The sequence below is a fragment of the Calidris pugnax genome, unplaced genomic scaffold, assembly GCF_001431845.1.
Source record: "Calidris pugnax isolate Ruff unplaced genomic scaffold, ASM143184v1 scaffold49, whole genome shotgun sequence".
NCBI lineage: Eukaryota > Metazoa > Chordata > Aves > Charadriiformes > Scolopacidae > Calidris > Calidris pugnax.
The window spans coordinates 4,389,482-4,411,849 of NW_015090798.1; the positions used below are offsets into that span (position 1 = coordinate 4,389,482).

At 43.9% G+C, this 22,368-nt stretch overlaps 2 long non-coding RNA genes across 2 annotated transcripts; both read right to left on the reverse strand.

The window, feature by feature from the left end:
- Positions 1-120: 120 nt before the first annotated feature.
- On the reverse strand, positions 121-9,525 carry LOC106885142. Its single transcript, XR_001411390.1, has 4 exons — positions 9,366-9,525; positions 6,819-6,997; positions 5,671-6,079; positions 121-214 (listed from the first exon to the last, which is right to left on the reverse strand). It is a non-coding gene; the product is annotated as an uncharacterized LOC106885142 (long non-coding RNA).
- Positions 9,526-9,540: 15 nt separating this feature from the next.
- Positions 9,541-21,068, reverse strand: LOC106885143. Its single transcript, XR_001411391.1, has 3 exons — positions 20,681-21,068; positions 12,142-12,400; positions 9,541-9,669 (listed from the first exon to the last, which is right to left on the reverse strand). It is a non-coding gene; the product is annotated as an uncharacterized LOC106885143 (long non-coding RNA).
- Between the last annotated feature and the right edge of the window lie 1,300 nt (positions 21,069-22,368).

The following is a 22,368-nucleotide window of genomic DNA, read 5'->3' on the forward strand; positions in this document are numbered from 1 at the left end:
CATCAATATCTGTTCTTGTTTGTTCTTGTTAGAAAACCAGCGTATTTTTTTTCCTGTACGGAGAGATGAAATTCCCGTTCTTCGTAACCCTCTCCTGTAAAGTTCTTCCTAATGGAAGAACATCAATATCTTTGCAGGGTTGTTCTTGTTAGAAAACCAGCGTATTTTTTTTCCTGTACGGAGAGATGAAATTCCCGTTCTTCGTAACCCTCTCCTGTAAGTTAGATGAAGACAGTCAGGCAAGAAACCAGTAATTCACATAACTGCTGCAGCTTTCATCACTGATAAAGCCAAATAAAGAGTTAGTGGCTTTTTTATAACATTGACTGGCTGGTGCCAGCGCTCTACTGGTACAGGACATGGACATTTAGACAGCAGGAGCACACTGTTGCCTTCAAAGGAGGGGAAGGAGGAGGGCACAAAGTTGAACTCCCCAATTTTAGCCCTACTAGCACAGAGCTTTGATCTTTGGAACTATTTATAATACAGAATCACAGAATCTTCTAGGTTGGAAGGGACCTTAAAGATCATCTTGTCCAACCGTCAACCTAACTGACAAAAATAGACACCCACACAACAAACAAGGAGCATCATCACTAAACCATACCTCCCAGCACTACATCAACCCATCTTTTGAACACCTCCAGGGATGGTGCCTCAACCACCTCCCTGGGCAGCCCATTCCAATGGCTGATAACCCTTTCAGTGAAAAAATTTTTCCTAATATCCAGCCTGAACCTCCCCTGGTGCAACTTGAGGCCATTTCCTCTCATCCTGTCACCTGTGACTTGAGAGAAGAGACTGACCCCCATCTCTACACCCTTCTTTCAGGGAGTTGTAGAGAGTGAGAAGGTCTCCCCTCAGCCTCCTCTTCTCCAGGCTGAATAACCCCAGCTCCCTCATAAGACTTGTGCTCCAGACCCCTCACCAGCTTTGTTGCCCTTCGTGTGACAAAGATTGAAAAATTTTGCAGTTAAAATAATTTAACAACCAATGCGCAGCAGGACCCAAGGTCTGGTTTTGGAATACTCATAAAAGGCATTTTTAAGGACAGAAGATGTTTTTGTCTGTCCATTTAACATAGACACACCGGGTAAGGACAATCACACTATTCACAGTTTACCAGTAGATTTGACAGCGTTTCATGCTATTCAAGTGTGTCACCCAGTTTCCTTCCAACAAAGTCCCCTAAAATCAAATATCGCTTTCTATTCCTCATCATTATTAGCAAATTTACTATCTTTAGCTAGTTACGAGCTTGTAAGACAACAAGATAAGCAAATCCCATTGCTGGGATTTCTGTCATTCTAACTATATAAAATTACCATTCACTGGCATGGATTTTTTCCCTGTCTTTTGTGTCTTTTATCAATTTGCTGAACTTGTGACATTCAGGCTATTTGTATTACCACGTCCCATTTGTGTTGACTCCCAATGTAATTTATTATCCAGGCAACTAGCGTGTTTGATTGCTAATTGTGAAATTTATTGTCTCACTGAATCAAGATGGCATTTAGCTAAACATTTCCTTGATGAGAAGCTCATTTCTTCAGTCCAGTCCTGAAATACACACCTGTATTTAGAAGGCCAGTAGTAAATTTTAAAGAAAACTGCGTTTATATCGGCCAAAATATTACAAATATTTTATCCAAGACTAAATAGAAGACAAATATATCTGTCTGTTCCGCACATCCTGTTGCATCAGAATGCTACAGTTAGGCAAATAAATCTATAGGTGAAAATATTTAATTGCGTGTTAAATACAGTTTGTATTATTCTAAGCGTAAAATACGAAAGTAAGCATTAAGAATCATTAGCTGTATGTGATAATTAAAGTCTATATGTAACTGAGGATTTCTTATCTGCGAGTTTACTGTGGAGAGCTCATTGGATTTCTAAAACAAATCATCGGGGGCTGGACAAATGATATTTACACTCTTTTAATTATCCAGTGAGATTAGTGTTTGCGGTCTGAGTAAGTAGGTCACAAACATAGCAATGAAAATTAATTGTGCTACAGAACAGCAATGATTCATATGTTTTCTAGTCATAATTCCCGTAGCATTTTTAAAGATAAGCCTCCTTAAATAATTTATTTTTAAGACGATCTATTAACAACATTAAAAGGATACTTAAGAAACAGAACAGAACACTGCTCTGAGTGGAAGTAATTTCTCTCTGCGTTTATCCAGTTTCACTCGGAGGCACCATCACTTCCATTTCCAGAGATGGGCAGAGTCAGCGCTCCATCGCGTGTGCCGTCCCTCAAAAATGCATGCCCTCAACTGATTTTTCTTTTTCCACCTATAGCGAATGGGAAAGGACCATATATCACTGAGTAAAGGTCCTGAGCCTATTTCTCCAATCAGCTGTGATGCCCATTTCAATAGAAATACCACATTTCTGTCCCTGCGTGTGTAATTCTTTTTCCCTGTGCTTCAGAGTTCATTATTTTGCCATGTTCTCGCCCTCAGATGCTCCAAAGCTCTGCAAATGTCAGCAGAGGCTCCTGCCACATGCTGTAGCTGCTGATTCTTGGCCATTTATTTTTTTCATTGCCCCCCCCCCTCTCTCCCCCCCTGCTAAACCCAAAATCCCACCCTTTTAAAGAATTACCAACCTCCGCGGGTTTATTCTTTCATGACACTCATTCGTTTTAGTTATTACATTAGTTCCATTTCCACAGCCCTGATTCCACTGGTGTATCAGCATTTCCCACTTCAGTTGTTTTCAGTGCATTAAAAATTAGTCGTAAATATTGTTTCATGATCAAATTTGGCATAACTTGCTTTACAGGTCAAGCAAACACATTTTCCTTTCACAGATTAAAAGCAAAAGCTGTTTGATCGCACTCAAGCCCTTTCATTAGCTAAAAAAAAATTAAATATTTAGATTTATTAATTTGGAAACACTGTGCCAAGTTCTGCTGTTATTTATACCACTGTTAATCCAGAGTAAATTGAGTAATTCAGTAGATTAGTCTGAATTTATACCTGTTTTTGTAAGAACAGTCAAAAATTGGCCATTTTTAGCTTAAATAAATAGTGAGTATGGGGGAAAAAAATGGAGAAAGAAAAGAGACTGATGAGAAGAAAAATTTGCCTGCACATTGAATGGTCCAAACAAGTTGGTGTCTAATGCTCTGTTGCTGCAACACTTGCCCCAGGGAGGAAGATGACTGCGAACGCAATTCCCACTGGTGGTTCTGTATTTCCAGCTCAGCTGGGGATTTAATTTATTTGTGTCTTAATTATTGAAGAGCAAACGGAAACTAGTGTCTCAAGGAGCAAGGCTGCTTCTCCTGAGTAAACATGGACCTCTTTCACGTATGGAAGCAGTGGTTTGCATACAAAATCACAGAATCACAGAATCTTCTAGGTTGGAAGGGACCTTAAAGATCATCTTGTCCACCCGTCAACCTAACTGACAAAAATAGACACCCACACAACAAACAAAAAGCAACACCATCACTAAACCATACCTCCAAGCACTACATCAACCTGTCTTTTGAACACCTCCAGGGATGGTGCCTCAACCCCCTCCCTGGGCAGCCCATTCCAATGGCTGATAACCCTTTTGGTGAAACAATTTTTCCTAATATCCAGCCTGAACCTCCCCTGGTTCATACAAAGAGAGATTCTACACTATGGCCAGCTGCAAACCATTTAGGTCACCAGAAAAGCTGGAAGATAAGTATTCTGAGACCTGCTAACCTCTCCTAGCATTAAAAGCATTTTACAAGATCAAGACCTGCCATGGAGGTATCTTCTCAAACATATCTGTTGCTCAAGAACCCAATGCTTTAACAGCTACAATGACGTTTTAGTTTTCTTTGATCCAGGTTGTGCATCTTGAAGTGAAGATTTCTGAATAAAGTGGATCAAACACATCGTGTGGGAATAGCTCCTCTGTAGGTTCTTAGTGTTGCAAACACTGAAGAGCCGTTCCCAGGGAGGTCTCAGTCCATTGCACACTACTCAGAGGGTTTCAGGATTCTGCAGCTGTGTAAATCCTTTAATTAAAATTCCTCTGTGCACGTTTGAAGGTGAGCTATGGTGCTCTTGAGGCAGGTAGGGTGGTTAACTGCTCTTTCCATCTCCTACTCAAAACCCCACCAGCTTTGCCAGGTGACAGTAGCCACCTCTGCTACCGAGCTGCAGTTCTTGGCTCCTTTTTGAATTCCTGGATAGTCATATATCTGCCTGACAAGGATAGACCTTCTGCCTTCTGTTTGATGGCTGTGCCACTGATGGATTCCTTCTCCAAAATCCAGCAAGGAAACCCTTCCAACCCAAATGAAGATCAATCGCACCGCACCTGAAGTTTTGATAAATACTTTTGATCATCCAATAATGACTAATTGCTTCAGGAGAGCACAGTAATTCTGATGACACTCATTTATCAAACAAGGGAGAAGAGAAGCTTGGACCTTTATAGCAAAGTCAGCCGTCCCACTTTAGCAACTATATTTTATTTCATACAGTGTAGGTCAGCAAAGAGAGCCTCTCCTACCCTGTTCAAATAAATAGGTAAACTTCTCTGAAGCTTAGGAGTGAGCACAATGTGAATGTTAGTGCAAACGATGCTCCTTGTCTACACAGTCTGTCTTTATCTAGTTCATTTGATGTCCGAAGGAGATTATCAATAGACACTAATGAGAAATGGCCAAAATATATTCTAAATTATAGAAACTGTTTCCACATCTGCAAATGGTGACCTTCTCAGGCTTTTCACTGCCTTCTGAAATCCACCCAGGTAAAATAATGATGAATACTTTGTGTTATGCCCATGGGAAGATGAATCCCCAGCATGGAATGCAGAGCCAGTAGCTGCACTCCTCTCAGATGCTGAAATCATAGAATCATAGAATGGTTTGGGTTGGAAGGGACCTTAAAGATCATCCAGTTCTAACCCCCCTGCCATGGGCAGGGACACCTCCCACCAGACCAGGTTGCTCCAAGCCCCATCCAGCCTGGCCTTGAACCCCTCCAGGGATGGGGCAGCCACAGCTTCTCTGGGCAACCTGTTCCAGAATCTCACCACCCTCACAGCAAATAATTTCTTCCTCAGATCTAATATAAATCTCCCCTCTTTCAGTTTGAAGCCCTTATCCCTCATCCTATGGCTCTACTCCCTGATCAAGAGTCCCTCCCCATCTCTCCTGTAGCCCCCTTGAGGGACTGGAAGGGGCTCTAAGGTCTCCCCAGAGCCTTCTCTTCTCCAGGCTGAAACAACCCCAGCTCTCTCAGCCTGTCCTCACAGCAGAGGGGCTCCAGCCCTCGGAGCATCTTTGTGCCCCTCCTTTGGACCCATTCCAACAGGTCCGTGTCCTTCTTATGTTGGGGGCCCCAGAGCTGGACACAGCACTCCAGGTGGGGTCTCACCAGAGCAGAGCAGAGGGGCAGAACCACCTCCCTTGCCCTGCTGGCCACGCTGCTTTTGATGCAGCCCAGGATGTGGTTGGGTCTCTGGGCTGCCAGCACACATTGCTGGCTCCTGTCGACCTTCTTATCCACGAGCACTCCCAAGTCTTTCTCCTCAGGGCTGCTCTCCAGCCATTCTCCCGTGTCTCAGCTATGGGCCCTCTCTCCAGCTGTCCCTGACTTTGGGGGACAGGGCCAAAGTGAAGCCAGAGTTCTCCTGGCCTTGTGCTAGAAACATGGGACCCACCTGCTCTTCCAGCTGGTTTTGCCACACAGTGCTGGTTATCCTTCAGCTGCAGTATCTAGGCTGACTTGTGGGTGGAAGTCCTGCAGAAGGAAAAGGGAGCCACAGAGGCAAGTTTCTGAAACACTGAAAAACCAAGAATGCTATGGAGATCCAAATATGGTGTCTGTCTTGAGTCCTCTTCCAGTGAGACATGGTAATTGTGCTTCTGTCCTCTCTCGAGGTGTCAGTGAACCAAAGGGAGTGAGTGAGTATCAAGGGCACTCTGTGGGCTGTGGAGAAATGTCTGGTACAGCTCTTCTCTCCCTTAGATGCACATGGTGGTGGCTGAAGGTAGTACATCAGTCCATAAGCTACTGCTTTATCTCGTGCTGGAGATTCCTGTTTCATACCAAGCTCTAGCTCCGGGAAGCTAAGAAGAAAACATGCTAATTATTCTGTCATATCCATGCAAAATGATAACTTACTTCAAATGGTACTGCATTGCAGACAGTGGGGTGATGATCTTTTAGTTACCACAGAAAAACTGAGCAGGACTGGAGGATCAGAACCCTCAGGCATAAGAAGGAATCGGTGATTGTCTCTTTGGTCAGCTCACTGTTGAATTTCATGCTGTCTGCTCGCACATCTCTGTGTAGCTTCCACTCAGGAAGCTGCTTAGCTGATACCTACAAGATTTCATGCTTTACACAGGCACGGGTAAAACGCTGTCAATTTTAGGGTGACAGCCATAGAGGCTGGAACCCTCAGAGAGAAACCTACTTAGCTTTGAAGGGCAGAAAAAAATTGCACTTGACCTCCTCCTTTGTGTGAAAACTGCCTCTGGAGCCAGCTGGCCATAGCATCCAGTGCTCCATCTTCATCTCAGCAGTTTCTGTGGAGGTTTGAGCTGCCACCTGCACTTAGAGAACCTAAGTGGGATTTAAGGTGCTGTGGATTGTTGTCACCCTGGAGGTCAAACGCCTGGAAGAGAGGAGCATCTATAGCAAGGATGCTTTAGAGGTGTGCGCATACATCACGTGCAGCGCTTGTCTTTGTTACATCTTGGTAATATATTGGCCACTTTTGCTTTAAGCAGTAGCTGATGTGAACTTAACTTGTCCCACGACAGTTCTCAAATGGAGCTCTATATACATAGGTATATAACTCACTTGTTACCATTAGTGCCAGGGAGCATACTGATGAACACATTCGGATTCCGAGACTTGGGTTTTACTTGCTAAGGTCGCTGGTTATTATTCTGGCAAATCTTCATGGCATTAAGACTACTGCTCCTCGTGGAGCAATCTATCAAAGCCCCAACGTCATCCTTGTTAAGACGGTGTCGATCCTATAGGAAGCAGAGCGGGAAACAAAGAAGGAAAAAAAAAAAATGCATGCATGAATATTCCTGTTATAATTCCTATGTAATTCCCACCTTAATGACAGATAAGTAAATAGATAATGCTGATTGACCTAGTAGGCCAACAGCTCTAATGGATTTTTGGTAGAACGGCAATAGCCTCACCTGCTGGCTCAGAGCAACCGTGGGGCTGAGTGGCTGTTGCCTTCTTTGCCACCCTTGTTCTCTGGACAGAAGAGGGATGTTACCTGGTCCTTTCTTTCTTAGTTTGGCCAACATAGTGATTCCTGATAAGCCAGAGAGCAAGGCTAAAGAAAACTGGTAAAGATCTGGAGGGATGTGAAACACCTGGTTCTTTCTTTCTTAGTTTGGCCAACGTAGTGATTTCTGGTAAGCCAGTCAGCAAGGCTAAAGAAAACTGGTAAAGATCTGGGACTAGAACATCTCTCTGATGAGGAAAGGATGAGGGACTTGGGTCTTTTTAGTCTGGAGAAGAAAAGGCTGAGGGGGGATCTGATCAACACCTATAAATACTTCAAGGGTGGGTGTCAGGAGGATGGGACCAGTCCTTTTTCAGTGGTGCCCAGTGACAGGACAAGAGGTGATGGGCACAAACTGGAACTTAGGAAGTTCCATCTGAACATGAGGAGGAACTTCTTTCCTGTGAGGGTGGCACAGGAAGAGGCTGCCCAGAGAGAGAGGTGGTGGAGTCTCCTTCTCTGGAGACATTCAAACCCTCCCTGGACACGTTCCTGTGGGACCTGCTTTGGGTGGACCTGCTCTGGCAGGGGGGTTGGACTAGATGATCTCCAGAGGTCTCTTCCAACCCCAAATCATTCTGTGATTCTGTGAAGATTTGGTGAGAACACAGTGTGAGGGCTGTTTCTTTCTTAGGCTCCCCTTGCTTGCTGATGCCAGTTTTACCTTGGAAATCAACAGCTTTTACGTACTGATGGCTACTGCATGCTTAAGTGATTACTTCAGTATGTAGGATCTAGACCATCCAGCGCTTTTACGTACTGATGGCTACTGCACACTTAAGTGAATACTTCAGTATGTAGGATCTAGACCATCCAGATCCTTGGATATAAAAAAATATCCTTGGTTTATGACAAATGAAATGATAATGAAATGATAATGAAAACCATTGTCCCTGTGTGGTGGTTTAACCCTGGCCAGTGACTAACCACCAACTAAGCTGCTCGCTCACTCCCTCACTCCCCCTGCAATGGGATGGAGGGAGGATTGGAAGGGTAAAAGTGAGAAAGAAACTCATGGGTTGAGATAAAAACAGTTCAATAATTTAAAAGAGATAATAATTTTTTTTAAAGTAAGGAAAAGAAGAAAAAAAAATAATGAAGAAGATCCTTGGATATAAAAAAATATCCTTGGTTTATGACAAATGAAATGATAATGAAATGATAATGAAAAAAGCCTGGTCTGTGTGGTGGTTTAACCCTGGCCAGTGACTAACCACCAACTAAGCTGGTCGCTCACTCCCTCACTCCCCCCGCAGTGGGATGGAGGGAGGATTGGAAGGGTGAAAGTGAGAAAGAAACTCATGGGTTGAGATAAAAACAGTTCAATAATTTAAAAGAGATAATAATTTTTTAAAAAAAGTAAGGAAAAGAAGAAAAAAAAATAATGAAGAGGGAGTAAAATCTCGCTCACTCCCTCACTCCCCCTGCAATGGGATGGAGGGAGGATTGGAAGGGTAAAAGTGAGAAAGAAACTCATGGGTTGAGATAAAAACAGTTCAATAATTTAAAAGAGATAATAATTTTTTAAAAAAAGTAAGGAAAAGAAGAAAAAAAAATAATGAAGAGGGAGTAAAATAAAACTGAGAAAGACAAGTGATGGAAATGAAAACCATTGCCCACCACCAACCACCCAGCTGGTGGGAACTGACTTTGCTGAAGCAGAAGATGACAATGATGCTATTTCTTTCTTTTTGCTTTGGTTTTGGTTTTTTGCATGTTTAAGTGCTGCATTTGTGTGACAGAGAAGCAGAAATGGAATTGGCTGCACCCTACTTCTTCAAAGTGCCAACCTTTTCATCACTAGCATCATGGCAGTTTGCTCCTGTTCTGCAACAGCTCTTGTCCTGTTGGAGTAGCAGCTATAGCTGTGACAAGCCTGTGCTAAAACGACCAGCAGATAACAGTGGAAGGAGCTTATCAGAGAAGGAGAAGGGTTTCTGAGCCGGTCAGGCTGCTAAGTCTGACTCCAAACAACTTAAGTCTGTGCCAAGGTATTACACCAGGAAGACCATGGTTTAGTACAAACCACTGAAGAGCTATTTATATCTCCCTCCTCCCAAGGGAAAGGACAACATATGGGCTGTGAGACACCGTACCTTATGTTCTCAGTCTGTGAGGTGGTTTGCTTAGCTTTCTGGAGCTGTAAAACATCTCACTTGTTCTAGTCTTTGCATTGTTCTTCTCAGTCCATGTCAGATGGATGTCAGGCTCTTCCATGGCCGCCTGATTCTGGGATTCAGCACCCAAATCCCTTTCCTCCTCTGGAGGCACGTGCATTGTTCTTCTCAGCCCAGCCTTCTGAAGATTTCAGGCTCTTCCGTGGCCTTCTGATTCTGGGATTTACCACCCAAATCCCTTTCCTCCTCTGGAGGCACATCCTCTTCATTTTTGTCATCTGTTCTGTTTTAAAAAACATAAAAACAACTTCAAAAAAACCCCAAAAGAATCTTTTTTAACCTATATTTACTCTTTGTATTAATATTCATATTGTTCATGGACTGTAGCTCGTGCTTCCTGATTTCTGTGTTTTCTGTGTGCTTGCTTCTGGGGTTTAAAAGACTCCACAACTCCCTGTTTTTAATTTTCAGGCTTCAAGAGTCAGGTTGTTGGGAAATACCCGTTCTGTTGAACAACACTTCCTCCAGGTGACAGCTCTGCAAGCTGCCTATGACTGTTCTTCTGTGGTTTGGCTCTGGGATGGATGGAAGTAAAGGCTGCAGAGGCAAATCTGCAAGGTGTCCTCCTGTGCCAAGCTCTGCCTTTTCCTCATATGGACAGAGCTAAAGATGGATAAACAGGAACCCTGGCTCTTGATCCTCCAGGGGAATTGCTGCACTCTGGATGACATCTCCTCAAGGGAGAAAGTCTTTTTCCTCAAGGAAAAAGTCTTTGTAACCTACGTGTGCCTCAGTTCCCTCTTCTGTAAATCCAAACTGCAAAACTGAGCACTACTTCAAAGGTAACTTATGGAATAGGCTGGGATAGGCTGTTGCAGTTGGAAAGGACCTACAATGACCATCTGGTCCAACTGCCTGAGCACTTCAGGGCTGACCAAGTGAAAGCATGTGGTTAAGGGCATTGTCCTTAAATGTATTTTAAACACTGATAGGCTTGAGGCATTGACCACCTCTCTAGGAAGCCTGGTCCAGTGTTAGACCACCCTCTCGGAAAAGAAATGGTTCCTAAAGTCCATCCTGAACCTCCCCTGGCACAGCTTTGAACCATTCCCACGTGTCTTAACCCTGGACACCAGGGAGAAGAGATCAGTACCTGTAAGTTTAAGTGATTCATACAGAGTAATTTATCACTATCAATATGAAAAGGGGAAACTGGGTGCCAGCGCCACATACTCTACGATGTCATTAAAATTACGTTTCTATTCTCTTGTTAATTGCTGTGCTTATTCAGATAGCACCTGTAGTAGAGGAACAAACACCTCTGTCACCCTGACCAGTGTACAGATGCATAATGAAAAGAGAGTCCAAGCCTTTCCAGAGCTGCTGCTCACAGCTGGTTGAAGGAGGAGTAAAGAATGATGCTCCTTGGTCCTCTCTGTCACCAGCTCCTATCCCTTACTTCTGCCCTTCCTACAGCTCTTGATATATGTTACTGTTACTATGGTTATTGAAAAGACCAATTCTTAAGCTTCCTTTGAAGCAGTTGTTATGGTAGGATGTCCACGCATCTCCTTACCAAGGCTGAGAAGTCAATCTGAAGGATGCAGATATCTCTTTTGAGTGAGACCCTACCCTGGATGCCATCAGAGGCAGCCGAGGCACAAGTAAAATCCCTCTATTCTGTATTCTGATATGGAAAAGTTGAGGGAAAGAGAGTGATACACAGGAGAGAGCTATGATAAATTATCCTTAAGTTCGCACTCTCACTCTGCATGCCGCATAGCCCTCAGGAGCACAAGTTAATGTTCCAGTAAGATGAAAAAGAGATAGAGTTTTGGGAGCTGGTGCCACCTATATACACACTGAATATCAATGTCATTTATTTCACCTGACATGCTTACACAAATATGTTAAACTTCAAGAAAATTAGCTTTTCATCTTACTCTAGAAAGCTGAATTTAAGCTTTGGAAAGAAACCACAGAGCAATTCTTTATTTGTTAGAAAGCGAGCTGCTTTCTAAAATAGGGCGCTTCTGAGAATAGATGCATTGATCAAAGCTGGTTTGATCAGGGGACCAAAGGCTTTGGTTTTGGCACGGTTTTTCTGTTTGTTTGTTCTTTTGTGTTTTGTTTTGTTTCGGTTTTTTTTTCTCTTAGCTTGTTTTCCATCCTCTTTTTCCTTCCCCCTCCCTCCCACGTAGGTTTGTGGGTTGGTTGTTTTTTTTTTTAATGCCAATGAGAGACACCAGATACTCCCCACTTTTTCCTTTCAAACCTGAGCATCAGGATGAGCCCGGCCAGGACACTTGCTAAAAGTAGCACCGAGGATTTGCCACGTGGCGCTTTAAGCCTCAATCTTGGACCACTCTTTTAAGTGGAAGTAGGATCAGGTTCTTAATTGTTTTGGAACCAGGCTGTGGTTTCCCCACTCTGATTTAACACAGTCCACAAAAGCCAGCAAATGGGCAGTGCCTTGCATTCTCCACTGGCTCACAAATGAAGCCCTGCCAGCCTTAGCCTCCATCCCCTGAGCCACCCCATCCCCATCCTGTTGGCATTTTCAAATTTAAGCACTTTTGTCCTCAGAAGCAGGTGAGATGCGAGATAAAACAGACGGTTTTACAACCACCTTTCAAATAATTGGGAGAACTCTCCGGCAGTTGTGTTAATCCCCCCTCCCCTCTCTCCCCCTCGCACAAACGCTTCGGTACCAAAGTAAATTCTGCAATTAGTCGCCTAAATCCTCTAATCCCACCTGCCGTGCTTTGGATCCTGGCAGATGGCTCGGGTTGGTGTGGTCTGTGCTGGCACGTCTGTCCTGGGATGCTGGTGGCTCTCGCTGGCTCGAGGATGGACCCCGCTCCTCGGCTCCTGCACCCCACCGTTTGCAGCACAGGGTTGGGGGGGGATATTTCTCTTGGGGTGCAGCCCCTAAAGGTCCTGGAGAGCTGCGCCCAAGGGGGAGGTTCTGCTTTTTGAAGTTCTTTCCCAGATGGAAATTTTGTCCCAAGCTCCTGGGAACAGAATCACAGAATCATAGAATTGTCCAGGTTGGAAGGGACTTTTAAGATCATTTAGTCCACCCCCCACCCCACCCCCTGCATCACTAAACCATGTCACTAAGCACCATGTCAACCCATCTTTTGAACACCTTCAGGGATGGTGCCTCAACCACTGCCCTGGGCAGCCCATTCCAATGCTTAAGAACCCTTTCTGTGTAAACATTTTTCCTAATATCCAATCTGAACGTCCCCTGGTGCAACTTGAGGCCATTTCCTCTTGTCCCATTGCCTGTTCCTTGGGAGAAGAGACCAACCCCCACCTCTCTCCACCCTCCTTTCAGGGAGTTGCAGAGAGCGAGAAGGTCTCCCCTCAGCCTCCTTTTCTCCAGGCTGAACACCCCCAGCTCCCTCAGCCTCTCCTCACAAGACTTGTTCTCCAGACCCCTCACCAGCTCCGTTGCCCTTCTCTGGACCCGCTCCAGCACCACAATGTTTTTTTTGTGATAAGGTGCCCAAAACTGGACACAGCCCTTGAGGTGGGGCCTCACCAGTGCCCAGTACAGGGGGACAATCACCTCCTGAGTCCTACTCACCACCCTAAATAGGATCAAAAATAATATCAAAAACCTCAGGGGGGGGCAGTTGTCAATGGGATGCGGTTTGACACATCGTGGCATTGGGATGCGTTTGGAAAATCAAGGCAGGGCTGGGAAGGGCGGGATGGAGGCTGTGCATCAGGTGCCTGCCTTCAGACAGGAAGCAGTTAATACAAAGTGCTCATAATTAGGCTTCATATTAGCTCTCAATTAAGGTGAACGAGGAGCGTTCACACCTCTCTCGGCGCTATTATTTCAGCCTTGCTGGCTGGCAGGCTCCGCAAGACAGCAATGCATCCTTGTCAGAGGGACCAGCTGTCCCTGCTTAGGTGAAACAGTCCCTTTTTTGTCATTCTGTCCCATTAAAATAATTCATCAACTCGGAGGCGTTTTAGTAGGGGCTAATGGTGCGACCCTGTTTTCCCTTCAAATGTCCCTATTAATTACCTCTACATATTGTTGTCTATGTTAGATGGTAAAATATTTTGCATTTTTTTTTTTTTTCCCTTAATTCTTGAAAACTGTGAGTTAAATAGCAGAAAAAAACCCCAAAAAACCCAACAACCCCAAATCACAATAAACAACAACGCTGTTTCTAACACTAACCCTTCCTTGAGGTGGTAGATGACCACTGGATTATTTTGTCTCTCCAAATCCATCGCAGTTAATTGCTTTTGGGGCAGATGTCTATCACCACCCTCCGCTGGATGGAGTCCAAACAATCCAGTCATGTATCACAGACCCTATGCTGTGAGCACCCTGCCTCCAGGTTTTTTTGGACAGCAAGTAAAAAACAAAAAAAGGAAGGTTAGGAATCAGTAACTTTAAAAAAAAAAAAAATCCTGTTGAGTTGAATATATGTTGAAAATATTTTAAGGTATAGAATAAAGCTATGTAGGTAATTTGTGGAAGGGTCACACTGATACCAAACACGATCGTGTGGAAAATTAGACAAAATTTTCAGATTACTGAAATTTTTTTGGTTTTAGAAGTTAGTGAGCTAAATTTGAGGGGACAAATTCTTGTCTGTGCCCGTCCAGGAGAGATCCACCACAAAGAAATCTCCACTGGTTGCTTTGAAGGCCACTTAACACTTCTTCCAAGGCTTGTGGTGACCTGGTGCGAAGCGGCTGTCACGAAGCACGGGCTGAATCTGGCCCCTTCGATTAGAATAACATCTTTAATTATTGCCACAAATGAAAAGGCATAGTTTAAAAATCCATTTGATATTCAAATGTCTTCTTTGTAGTCCTTCCCATTTAGACAAGTAACACGGATTGGATAGCACACATAAATTTTGTGGATAGGAAGGTCTGGGAAAGTTTTTTCCTAACCTTTTAAGGTGTGGGGAGCGAGACTGATGGAGCCCATTCAGACCTGTCCTGTGCCACGGCCTCTCTTTGCTGCTTCAATGACCTTCATCCTCCCTGCACGAGGTGGTCTATGCTACTAAGATCTTCATGCTTTGAAAATGAAGCCCACGAAGAACCTGCATCTTTAAGCGTCATTAAGTCCATCATAAAGTGTGGTCTATAATGACTTCTGGAAAAAGAAAAAAAAAAAAAAGATGGGAAATAAAGAAAACACTTTGAAAACAAAGCCCACGAAGAACCTGCATCTTTAAGCATCATTAAATCCATGATAAAGCGTGGTCTTTTATGACTTTTGGAAAAAGAATTAAAAAAAAAAAAAGATGGGAAATAAAGAAAAGGAAAAAAATGTGGGTTTAGTCCTCGTTATTAGAACTTTCTATAAATATTCTGGGGATAAATGAAATTAAAGCCACTGAAATCAATATTAAGGCGTGTCATGGACAGATATTTACATCGCTATCCTCTTACCACCTTCTCCTCTCTTGGAAAGTGTCTTTCTCAAAGATGAAGGAATACTGGAAACTGAAAGATACGACCTTTGGGACGTTTCCATGGGGTCAGGAGTTTCGAGCAGATATATGTTGAAAAAAGGCAGCAGAGCAGATTCCTTAGCCCAGCCAGCATCCATCTCTGTTGGACAAGAAACCTCAGCTTTCCGGGGCATTCCTGCTGATAAAAGGGGAGCAGAACATGAAGGGGCATAAGACTCACAAAGGCTGAGCTTACTTTAACTGAGGTTTCCCCCAAAAGCATCTTTCCTCACAAGGCACTGGTTTTCCGTCCGTAGGGAACGGGAGAGACGTGGCTGGGTTTCCAGCTGATTTTCCTCACATCCCATATGTTTCTCGGCAAGAGGGAAGAACCGGCTCATTATTCAGGACATTGAAAGATGCCCAGATTCATCAGTCAGCTCTTCATGAAAGGCTTCATCATCTGTGCTGCAAAGGGAGCTCAGCTCTGGCCTGAGTCTTCTGCTTCTCTTATCCTCTCTTTAATCCCTTTAAATTCAAAGGAGTGAGCCCTGTCATCTTGATAACAATAAGATAATAGATCTACACCTAGGAGAGGACTCTGAAATTTACCTTTCCATGACCTCATCCCGTATCCTTATGAATGCTGAGGAACACTGGTGTGAATCTACACAGCTAAGATGCAGGCTCAGGGGAGCAAGAGCCAGATTTCCACTCGGAAAATAGATAGATAAATACACATCGAGGCTTATATCAAACTAAAGGTGTAGCTAAAATACCTCAAGCGACACAAAATCATTGGGGTTATGCAAAAGAAGCTGGAAATGGAGCTGGACTTTTGATGTGCATCACAGGTGGACAGGCTACGGCATGAAATTCTGCCTGGCACAATTATTTTCTGCTCGTCTCCAAACCATTTCTTCTTGGAAATGACACATGTAAAGGTTATTCAAGCACAGACACATCCTATATTACTGGGATTTGTTCTTCTTCAGCAGAATTTTTGTTAATGAGGAGAATGAAGCATTTTTTTCCGTGCTTTACATTCTCAAAATGCCAAAGGGGTTTTGAAGTCCTACCATCGCACCAGAGACACTGACCTTGCTCTCACTGAAATAAGAGAACTTTCCCCATTGTCCCCACGGATAGGAAAATTGGCATTTTGCTTGATGATATTCAACTCATACACAGCCTTGGCTATTCTAATTTTTTAATTTCTTCTATTTATTTACAGGGAAAGAAATACCATTGGGGGACAGAGATTTTCCATGGTTTTAGTGAAATGCCATGGAGCCTTTAACTTCCACCTGGACAGCCACCAGAGACAAACAGAAAGGACCTTGGGTTTAATGTCTCATCTAAAGGATATTATAATGCGTTGGCCTCATTATTCACAGCAGAAAAGGCCTTTGTCATGGTCAGATGGCTTTAATGTGTTTCGTATGCTACATAAATTCAAACTTGATGGCTCATTTATTTGTTGGATTGCAGCGTTATTCAACCTAAATGAAGCCTTGGTATTTACTAATAATTTGGGCTCTGGCTGTTGTTTACTTAAGCAAGCAGTGTCCACTCTCTCCTCTGTTGTCTGTGTTGAGTTTGGACTCTACTAATTCAAAGAATATTAGAGAGGGGGCCCAAAAAATTGCAGATAAAATAGCTTTAAATTTGCCAGCAATTATTTATCCAGGCCTCGAAAGATTAGTATTCCAATATTGCAACTTCTGACATCAATTTTCTCAGGGTCAGAAACAACTCCTCAGACTTCATCCAAGCCTCAAAGTACCCTCCTGAGGAAGTGAGTCATCGTTATGGACGTTTGGAAGAAGGGCAAATTGGAGGTAAGAGGAGGTGAGACGGCTTATTCTATGTCTAAAACACATCCAGAATCCAAATCTGCCTTTTAATCTCAGGACCCCATTTCCTATTGTGATGTGACAGTGTTCTTTGATGAAGCTTCATGCAGCAATTATCAAAGGATGTAGTCACACCACACCAGAAGCATCCAGAACACAGAGATTCTCTTCTGTTGCCTGGAAAAATGAGACTATATGGCTATAACGAGGAACTTTCTAACTACGTGATTACATGGCGTGCATCCTCTGTTCTACCTTACAGAGAGATTTAATTTTTGATGTGCTTTTTTAAAAAAAAATCCAAATTTCATAGTGGAATTCTAGCTGAACTCTCCCAAAGCTAATTTTAAAAGCCCCACCCAGTTGGATATTGTGAGAGCAATCTTGAAATTAAAAACTATCCATTAAATCAAAAGAATATTTTGATTTAATATTACTGCACCTAATATTCTGCTAAGAATATTACCCTGCCTCTTTAGATCTAGTCAGAAACATGAGTAAGTATCCATAATCAAGGCAGAAACATACAACTGGATTTTAATAAACTGAATAATCAGAACTCCTCAAATAGATGAATAGATTGAGAGTGGAGCAGGATCCGTATGACTAATTCACAGCTAGGAAATACATAAATATAGTATGAATAGCAAACATTCATTTATGCCACTAATTACACTTCAAAATTATATACATAGACCCAAATTTTTTCCCTTTCCCTGTGGACACAAGTGGGGAATAACTTTAAAATTTAGGAAAAAAAAAAAAATCATGGTTCTGGCAGTGAACATGGGCATCCTTGGGCCAGTTCTCCCAGTCAGGTTTCTAGTAGGAAACAGCTGCTGCTTGCTGGATCTCCAGCCAGTTAATAATTTGCCACTCCACCAAATAACTTTTCAAGTGATTTATTAAGCGATTAGGAGTCTGCTCAGACAAATCAAGTGGACTTTATTATCAGAGCAGCAGTAATTCAGCCCTGCAGCAGAAGGAAAGGTGTACCTGAGAGCACAAAACACAGTCCTTACTCAATACCTTTCACTTTCCTCTTGGAATTGCAAACCACATTAGCTGCAACTTACAAATCTGTTTTCTCTTTTCCCTTCCAGTATGGGGCCATGCCAGCATCCAGCCTGGCAGGTGTACTGGGTCTGACTGGGAGGGAGAAGAGAAGAATCCAGGGAGACCTTAGAGCCACTTTCAGTCCCTCAAGGGGCTACAGGAGAGATGGGGAGGGCCCCTGGATCAGGGAGTGGAGCCATAGGACAAGGGATAATGGCTTCAAACTGAAAGAGTGGAGATTTTGATAAGATCTCAGGAAGAAATTCTTTCCTGTGAGGGGGGTGAGACACTGGAACAGGTTGCCCAGAGAAGCTGTGGCTGCCCCATCCCTGGAGGGGTTCAAGGCCAGGCTGGATGGGGCTTGGAGCAACCTGGTCTGGTGGGAGGTGTCCCTGCCCAGGGCAGGGGGGTTGGAACTCGATGATCTTTAAGGTCCCTTCCAACCCAAACCATCCTATGATTCTACAATCACAAATGTGACCTATCCTCAGTGTAGTCAGAGAACATTGCTAAGGTGCAACTCCATACCTGCTTCAGAATGAGAAGTTTCATAACAAGCACAGCAGAGCTTCCAGGGGAATGACTCAGGCGCACGCCTATTAACAGAATTTGGTAATCCTCTAATAAAAACAGCCAATCTGTATCTGGCTTCTACCACCTACTACATAACCTTATAATCCTCAGGTTTAATAACATCTGCAGGTTTGGGGAATAAAGCCTTGTGAGTGACAAAACAGATGACAACTCATGGGAGGGAAACCTGTAGGCTGGAGATGGAAGGTTTGTAACAAAATAAAAGAACAAAGAAAATGGTTTTTTCTCATTGTTTTTCCCTGCATCTATTAGAACGGTTTCTGAAGCATTCCCTTCAGGAAGACCACAGTGAAATATTTCTGTGGTTTTATTCTTTTTTCCTTTTTTTTGTAGGCATCCTAACGCTGAGGGTAGGAAAAACAACCAATCCAAGGATTTCTCCGCGTGCCTTGGAAAACAGCTGCTTATCCTATTTAACTGGAACCGAAAGACTCCACATTCATAAAAACACCCCAGCAGGAGCCTTATTTTGTACAAATGTGTACTAACTTCATGGGGGAAATCCGCACCGGCACACCTCATTATATCTAATGGAATACTATTAAGAACTCCATGCCCTGTGAGTTGAAAACCTTTCTGTAGGCAGGTGGCATTCTCAGCCTGGGTTATTAACGCACACAATCCCTTCACGTGTTTTTCCCTCCTCTCTATCCTCTGGTTTTTCTGCAGCCAAACACCCGGCTTCGGAGATGCTCAAATCCTTTGTGCTGCTGGGTCGGAACTAATGGGATTCACCTGGTCTGAAATCAGAACCCGCAGGACCACGCTGCATCTCTGTGGAGATGCTAAGACCTGACACCTTCTGCATGGTTAAAAGGGAAAAAAAGAAACAACCACCAAGAAAAAAAGGAAGCAAATTCAAATATAAACAGCACCAAGGGTGTCTCCAGACAGAAGCCACTACTCCTACTTGCTCCCCCACTGCGCCCAGGTGGCCAAGAAGGCCAACAGCATCCTGGCCTGTATCAGAAACGGCGTGGTGAGTAGGACCCAAGAGGTGATCATCCCCTTGTACTAGGCACTGGTGAGGCCCCACCTCAAGTGCTGTGTCCAGTTTTGGGGACCTTATCACAAAAAAAAAAAACATTGAGGTGCTGGAGTGGGTCCAGAGAAGGGGAACAGAGCTGGTGAGGGGTCTGGAGCACAAGTCTTATGAGGAGAGGTTGAGGGAGCTGGGGGTGTTCAGCCTGGAGAAAAGGAGGCTCAGGAGAGACCTTCTCGCTCTCTACAACTCCCTGAAAGGAGGGTGGAGAGAGGTGGGGTCGGTCTCTTCTCCCAAGTCATAGGTGATGGGACAAGAAGAAATGGCCTCAAGTGGCACCAGAGGAGGTTCAGATTGGATATTAAGAAAAATGTTTACACTGAAAGGGTTATCAAGTCTTGGAATGGGCTGCCCAGGGAAGTGGTTGAGGCACCATCTCTGGAGGTGTTCAAAAGACAGGGGGACATGGTTTAGTGATGGTTTTTATCAGAGTTAGGTTGATGGTTGGACTAGAAGATCTTAAAGGTCCCTTCCAACCTGGACAATTCTATGATTCCCACAGAATGGCCGCTGACTTTTATTATTTACTTAGTTTAGAATTAATCTTCCCAGGGGAGGAATTCAGATGAAAACACAGGTAGAAAATTCAGAGCATGCAAAATATTTATGTTAAAATTCTTAAAAGGTGAGTCATTTAGAAATTAAAGTGTTTTCATTTGATTTCCCCAGAAATGGTTCACCCATACTGTGGCCCATTTGACACTTCAGGAAAACAATCTTAATGACTTGCACTAAAATGTCAAAATGATTTTAAACAAGGTAAAAAAGCCTCCTGTGTTCCTAATCCCTGAGCATCTGATCTCCAAACCCGTTCTCCGTGGGGGAACTTAAATACCTGCCCAGGCTTACAAACGCCGCGTGAAACTAAGAGACGTTAAGGTCAGCCCAGGGGCTGGGACCCGCCAAATTTCAGATGGTAAACAGGATTTAGGATCCCGTGTTTTCACTGAGACAACAAAAGTGGATATAATTAACACAGAGTGTTAAACCTCATTAGTCTCCCAGGGTTTCAGTTATGCTTACAAAAATCAGCCCACTAGAAGGAATATGGCTAAAAAGGTGGGGGGCCACTTTACAAGGGAAACAATTTTTACTCGACAAAAAAAATGTATGGTTTTTTTTCCCCCCCCTGCTGTTCTGAAAGATACAAATACAATGGTTTTTACCACAAAGTGCTTTGAAATGCACTTGGAGGTTCAGACCCTGAGCTATTCTGCCCAGTTTTCAAAGAAAATCCAACAGTAAGCCATACTTTTTTCTTTTTCTTTTAAATAGTATCATAGCACAACATCTGGGGTGAAATACCTGCTTTGAGAAAGCCTCCAGGAACTCAATCCGCTCTCCTGCACTCTTCAAGGACGAGAAGCCTTGATGCTCCCAGATGCTGCTGAGCCTTGACTTCATCAAAAGCAGCTGGGCTCTTACCAGAGCAGGAGCTGCTTTTGACTATCAAAGGCAGGTGGACTTTTGTCTTCATAAAACACGGTTGCTCTCAGCTTCTGCTGACCTCTCACTTGCTCTTGTGCAAAGCAGAGCCTTTGGTGCCTGCAAGAATTTAAGTGCTAAGAGGAGGCTTCTTGTCTCCTGTTGGGCATGGGAGTAACCAAGACCTTCACAGAATGACATAGGGTTGGAAGGGACCTCTGGAGATCATCTAGTCCAACCCCCTGCCAGAGGAGCATCACCCAGAGCAGGTTGCATAGCATGGCATCCAGGTGTGTTTTGAATGTCTCCAGAGATGGAGGCTCCACCACCTCTCCAGGCAGCCTGTTCCAGTGCTCTGGCACCCTCAAAGTAGGGAAGTTCCTCCTCATGTTTAGATGGAACTTCCTATGTTCAAGTTTGTGCCCGTTATCTCTTGTCCTGTCAGTGGACTTCCCTATCATTCTTGAACTGGGGAGCCCAGAATGGGACACAGGACTCCAGATGGGGCCTCCCCAGGGCAGAGTAGAAGGGACAATCACAATCTTCTTGATGCACCCCAGGATGCCGTTGGCTTTCTTGACCACAAGGGCACATTGCTGGCTCATGCTCATCCTATTGTCCACCAGGACTCGCAGGGCTTTCTCCTCAGAGCTGCTCTCCAGCAGGTCAGCCCCCAACCTCTACTGGTGCAGGGGGTTATTCCTCCCCAGGTGCAGAGCCCTTGTTGAACTTTATTAGGTTTCTCTCCACCCAACTCTCCATAGCTGATGTAACATTAAAATACAACAGGTCCCATCGACTCTCCTGGCAGAAGGGAGATACAACAATGTGGGGATGGGCACATAAAGCTGGCTTTTCATTAGTTTTTAGATGCCTAAGGTTTCAGACAGCACTTTGTATCAGGCAGGACTTCAAAGACACTTCTCTCCCAGGGGAATAATGGTAACGCGGGTGCATTGAGATCAGGACAGTAAATTTTGGTTCCTATGAAGTCCAAGGATTCAGGGAGAGTAGGTCAGGCTCATTTCAGGAGTCATGGCCACAGAAAAAAAAACACTAAAAGAGGCAAACTTTTGCATTTGCCCGAAAGCCAGAAAGGAAAATAAATAAAAAAAAGCATCAGGAACTTTTTATTTTCCTTCTTCGAGACAATAATGTGTCTCTTGCATATAGAGAAGTAGTAGATGTTTATCTTAACTTTACTAAGTGTCCTAACTACTCTCTCACATCAAAATCTTACAAGCTGGGGGGAAAAAAACAAATGGTCTTGATCACAGTCCTGGTTTCCAGGTTCCACACTGGTTTCCAGACTGGGTGCAGATTTCCCATCAGCTCTGTACAGAGTCTGGAAACCAGTCCCTTCCCAACGGGGAGGAGAGCCTGCCTCGGGTGCCGACGTTTGTCTCCGAATCAGTATTATTCAGCCCTTCTGTTAACGACTTGGGATGAGGGGAACAAAAAGCAAACTGATTAAATTCACAGCTGATACCAAGCTGGAAGGGCTGTAAATACACCGTGGGGAAGGATGAGAATTCAAAATGTTCGTGACAAGCTGGAGGAATAATAAG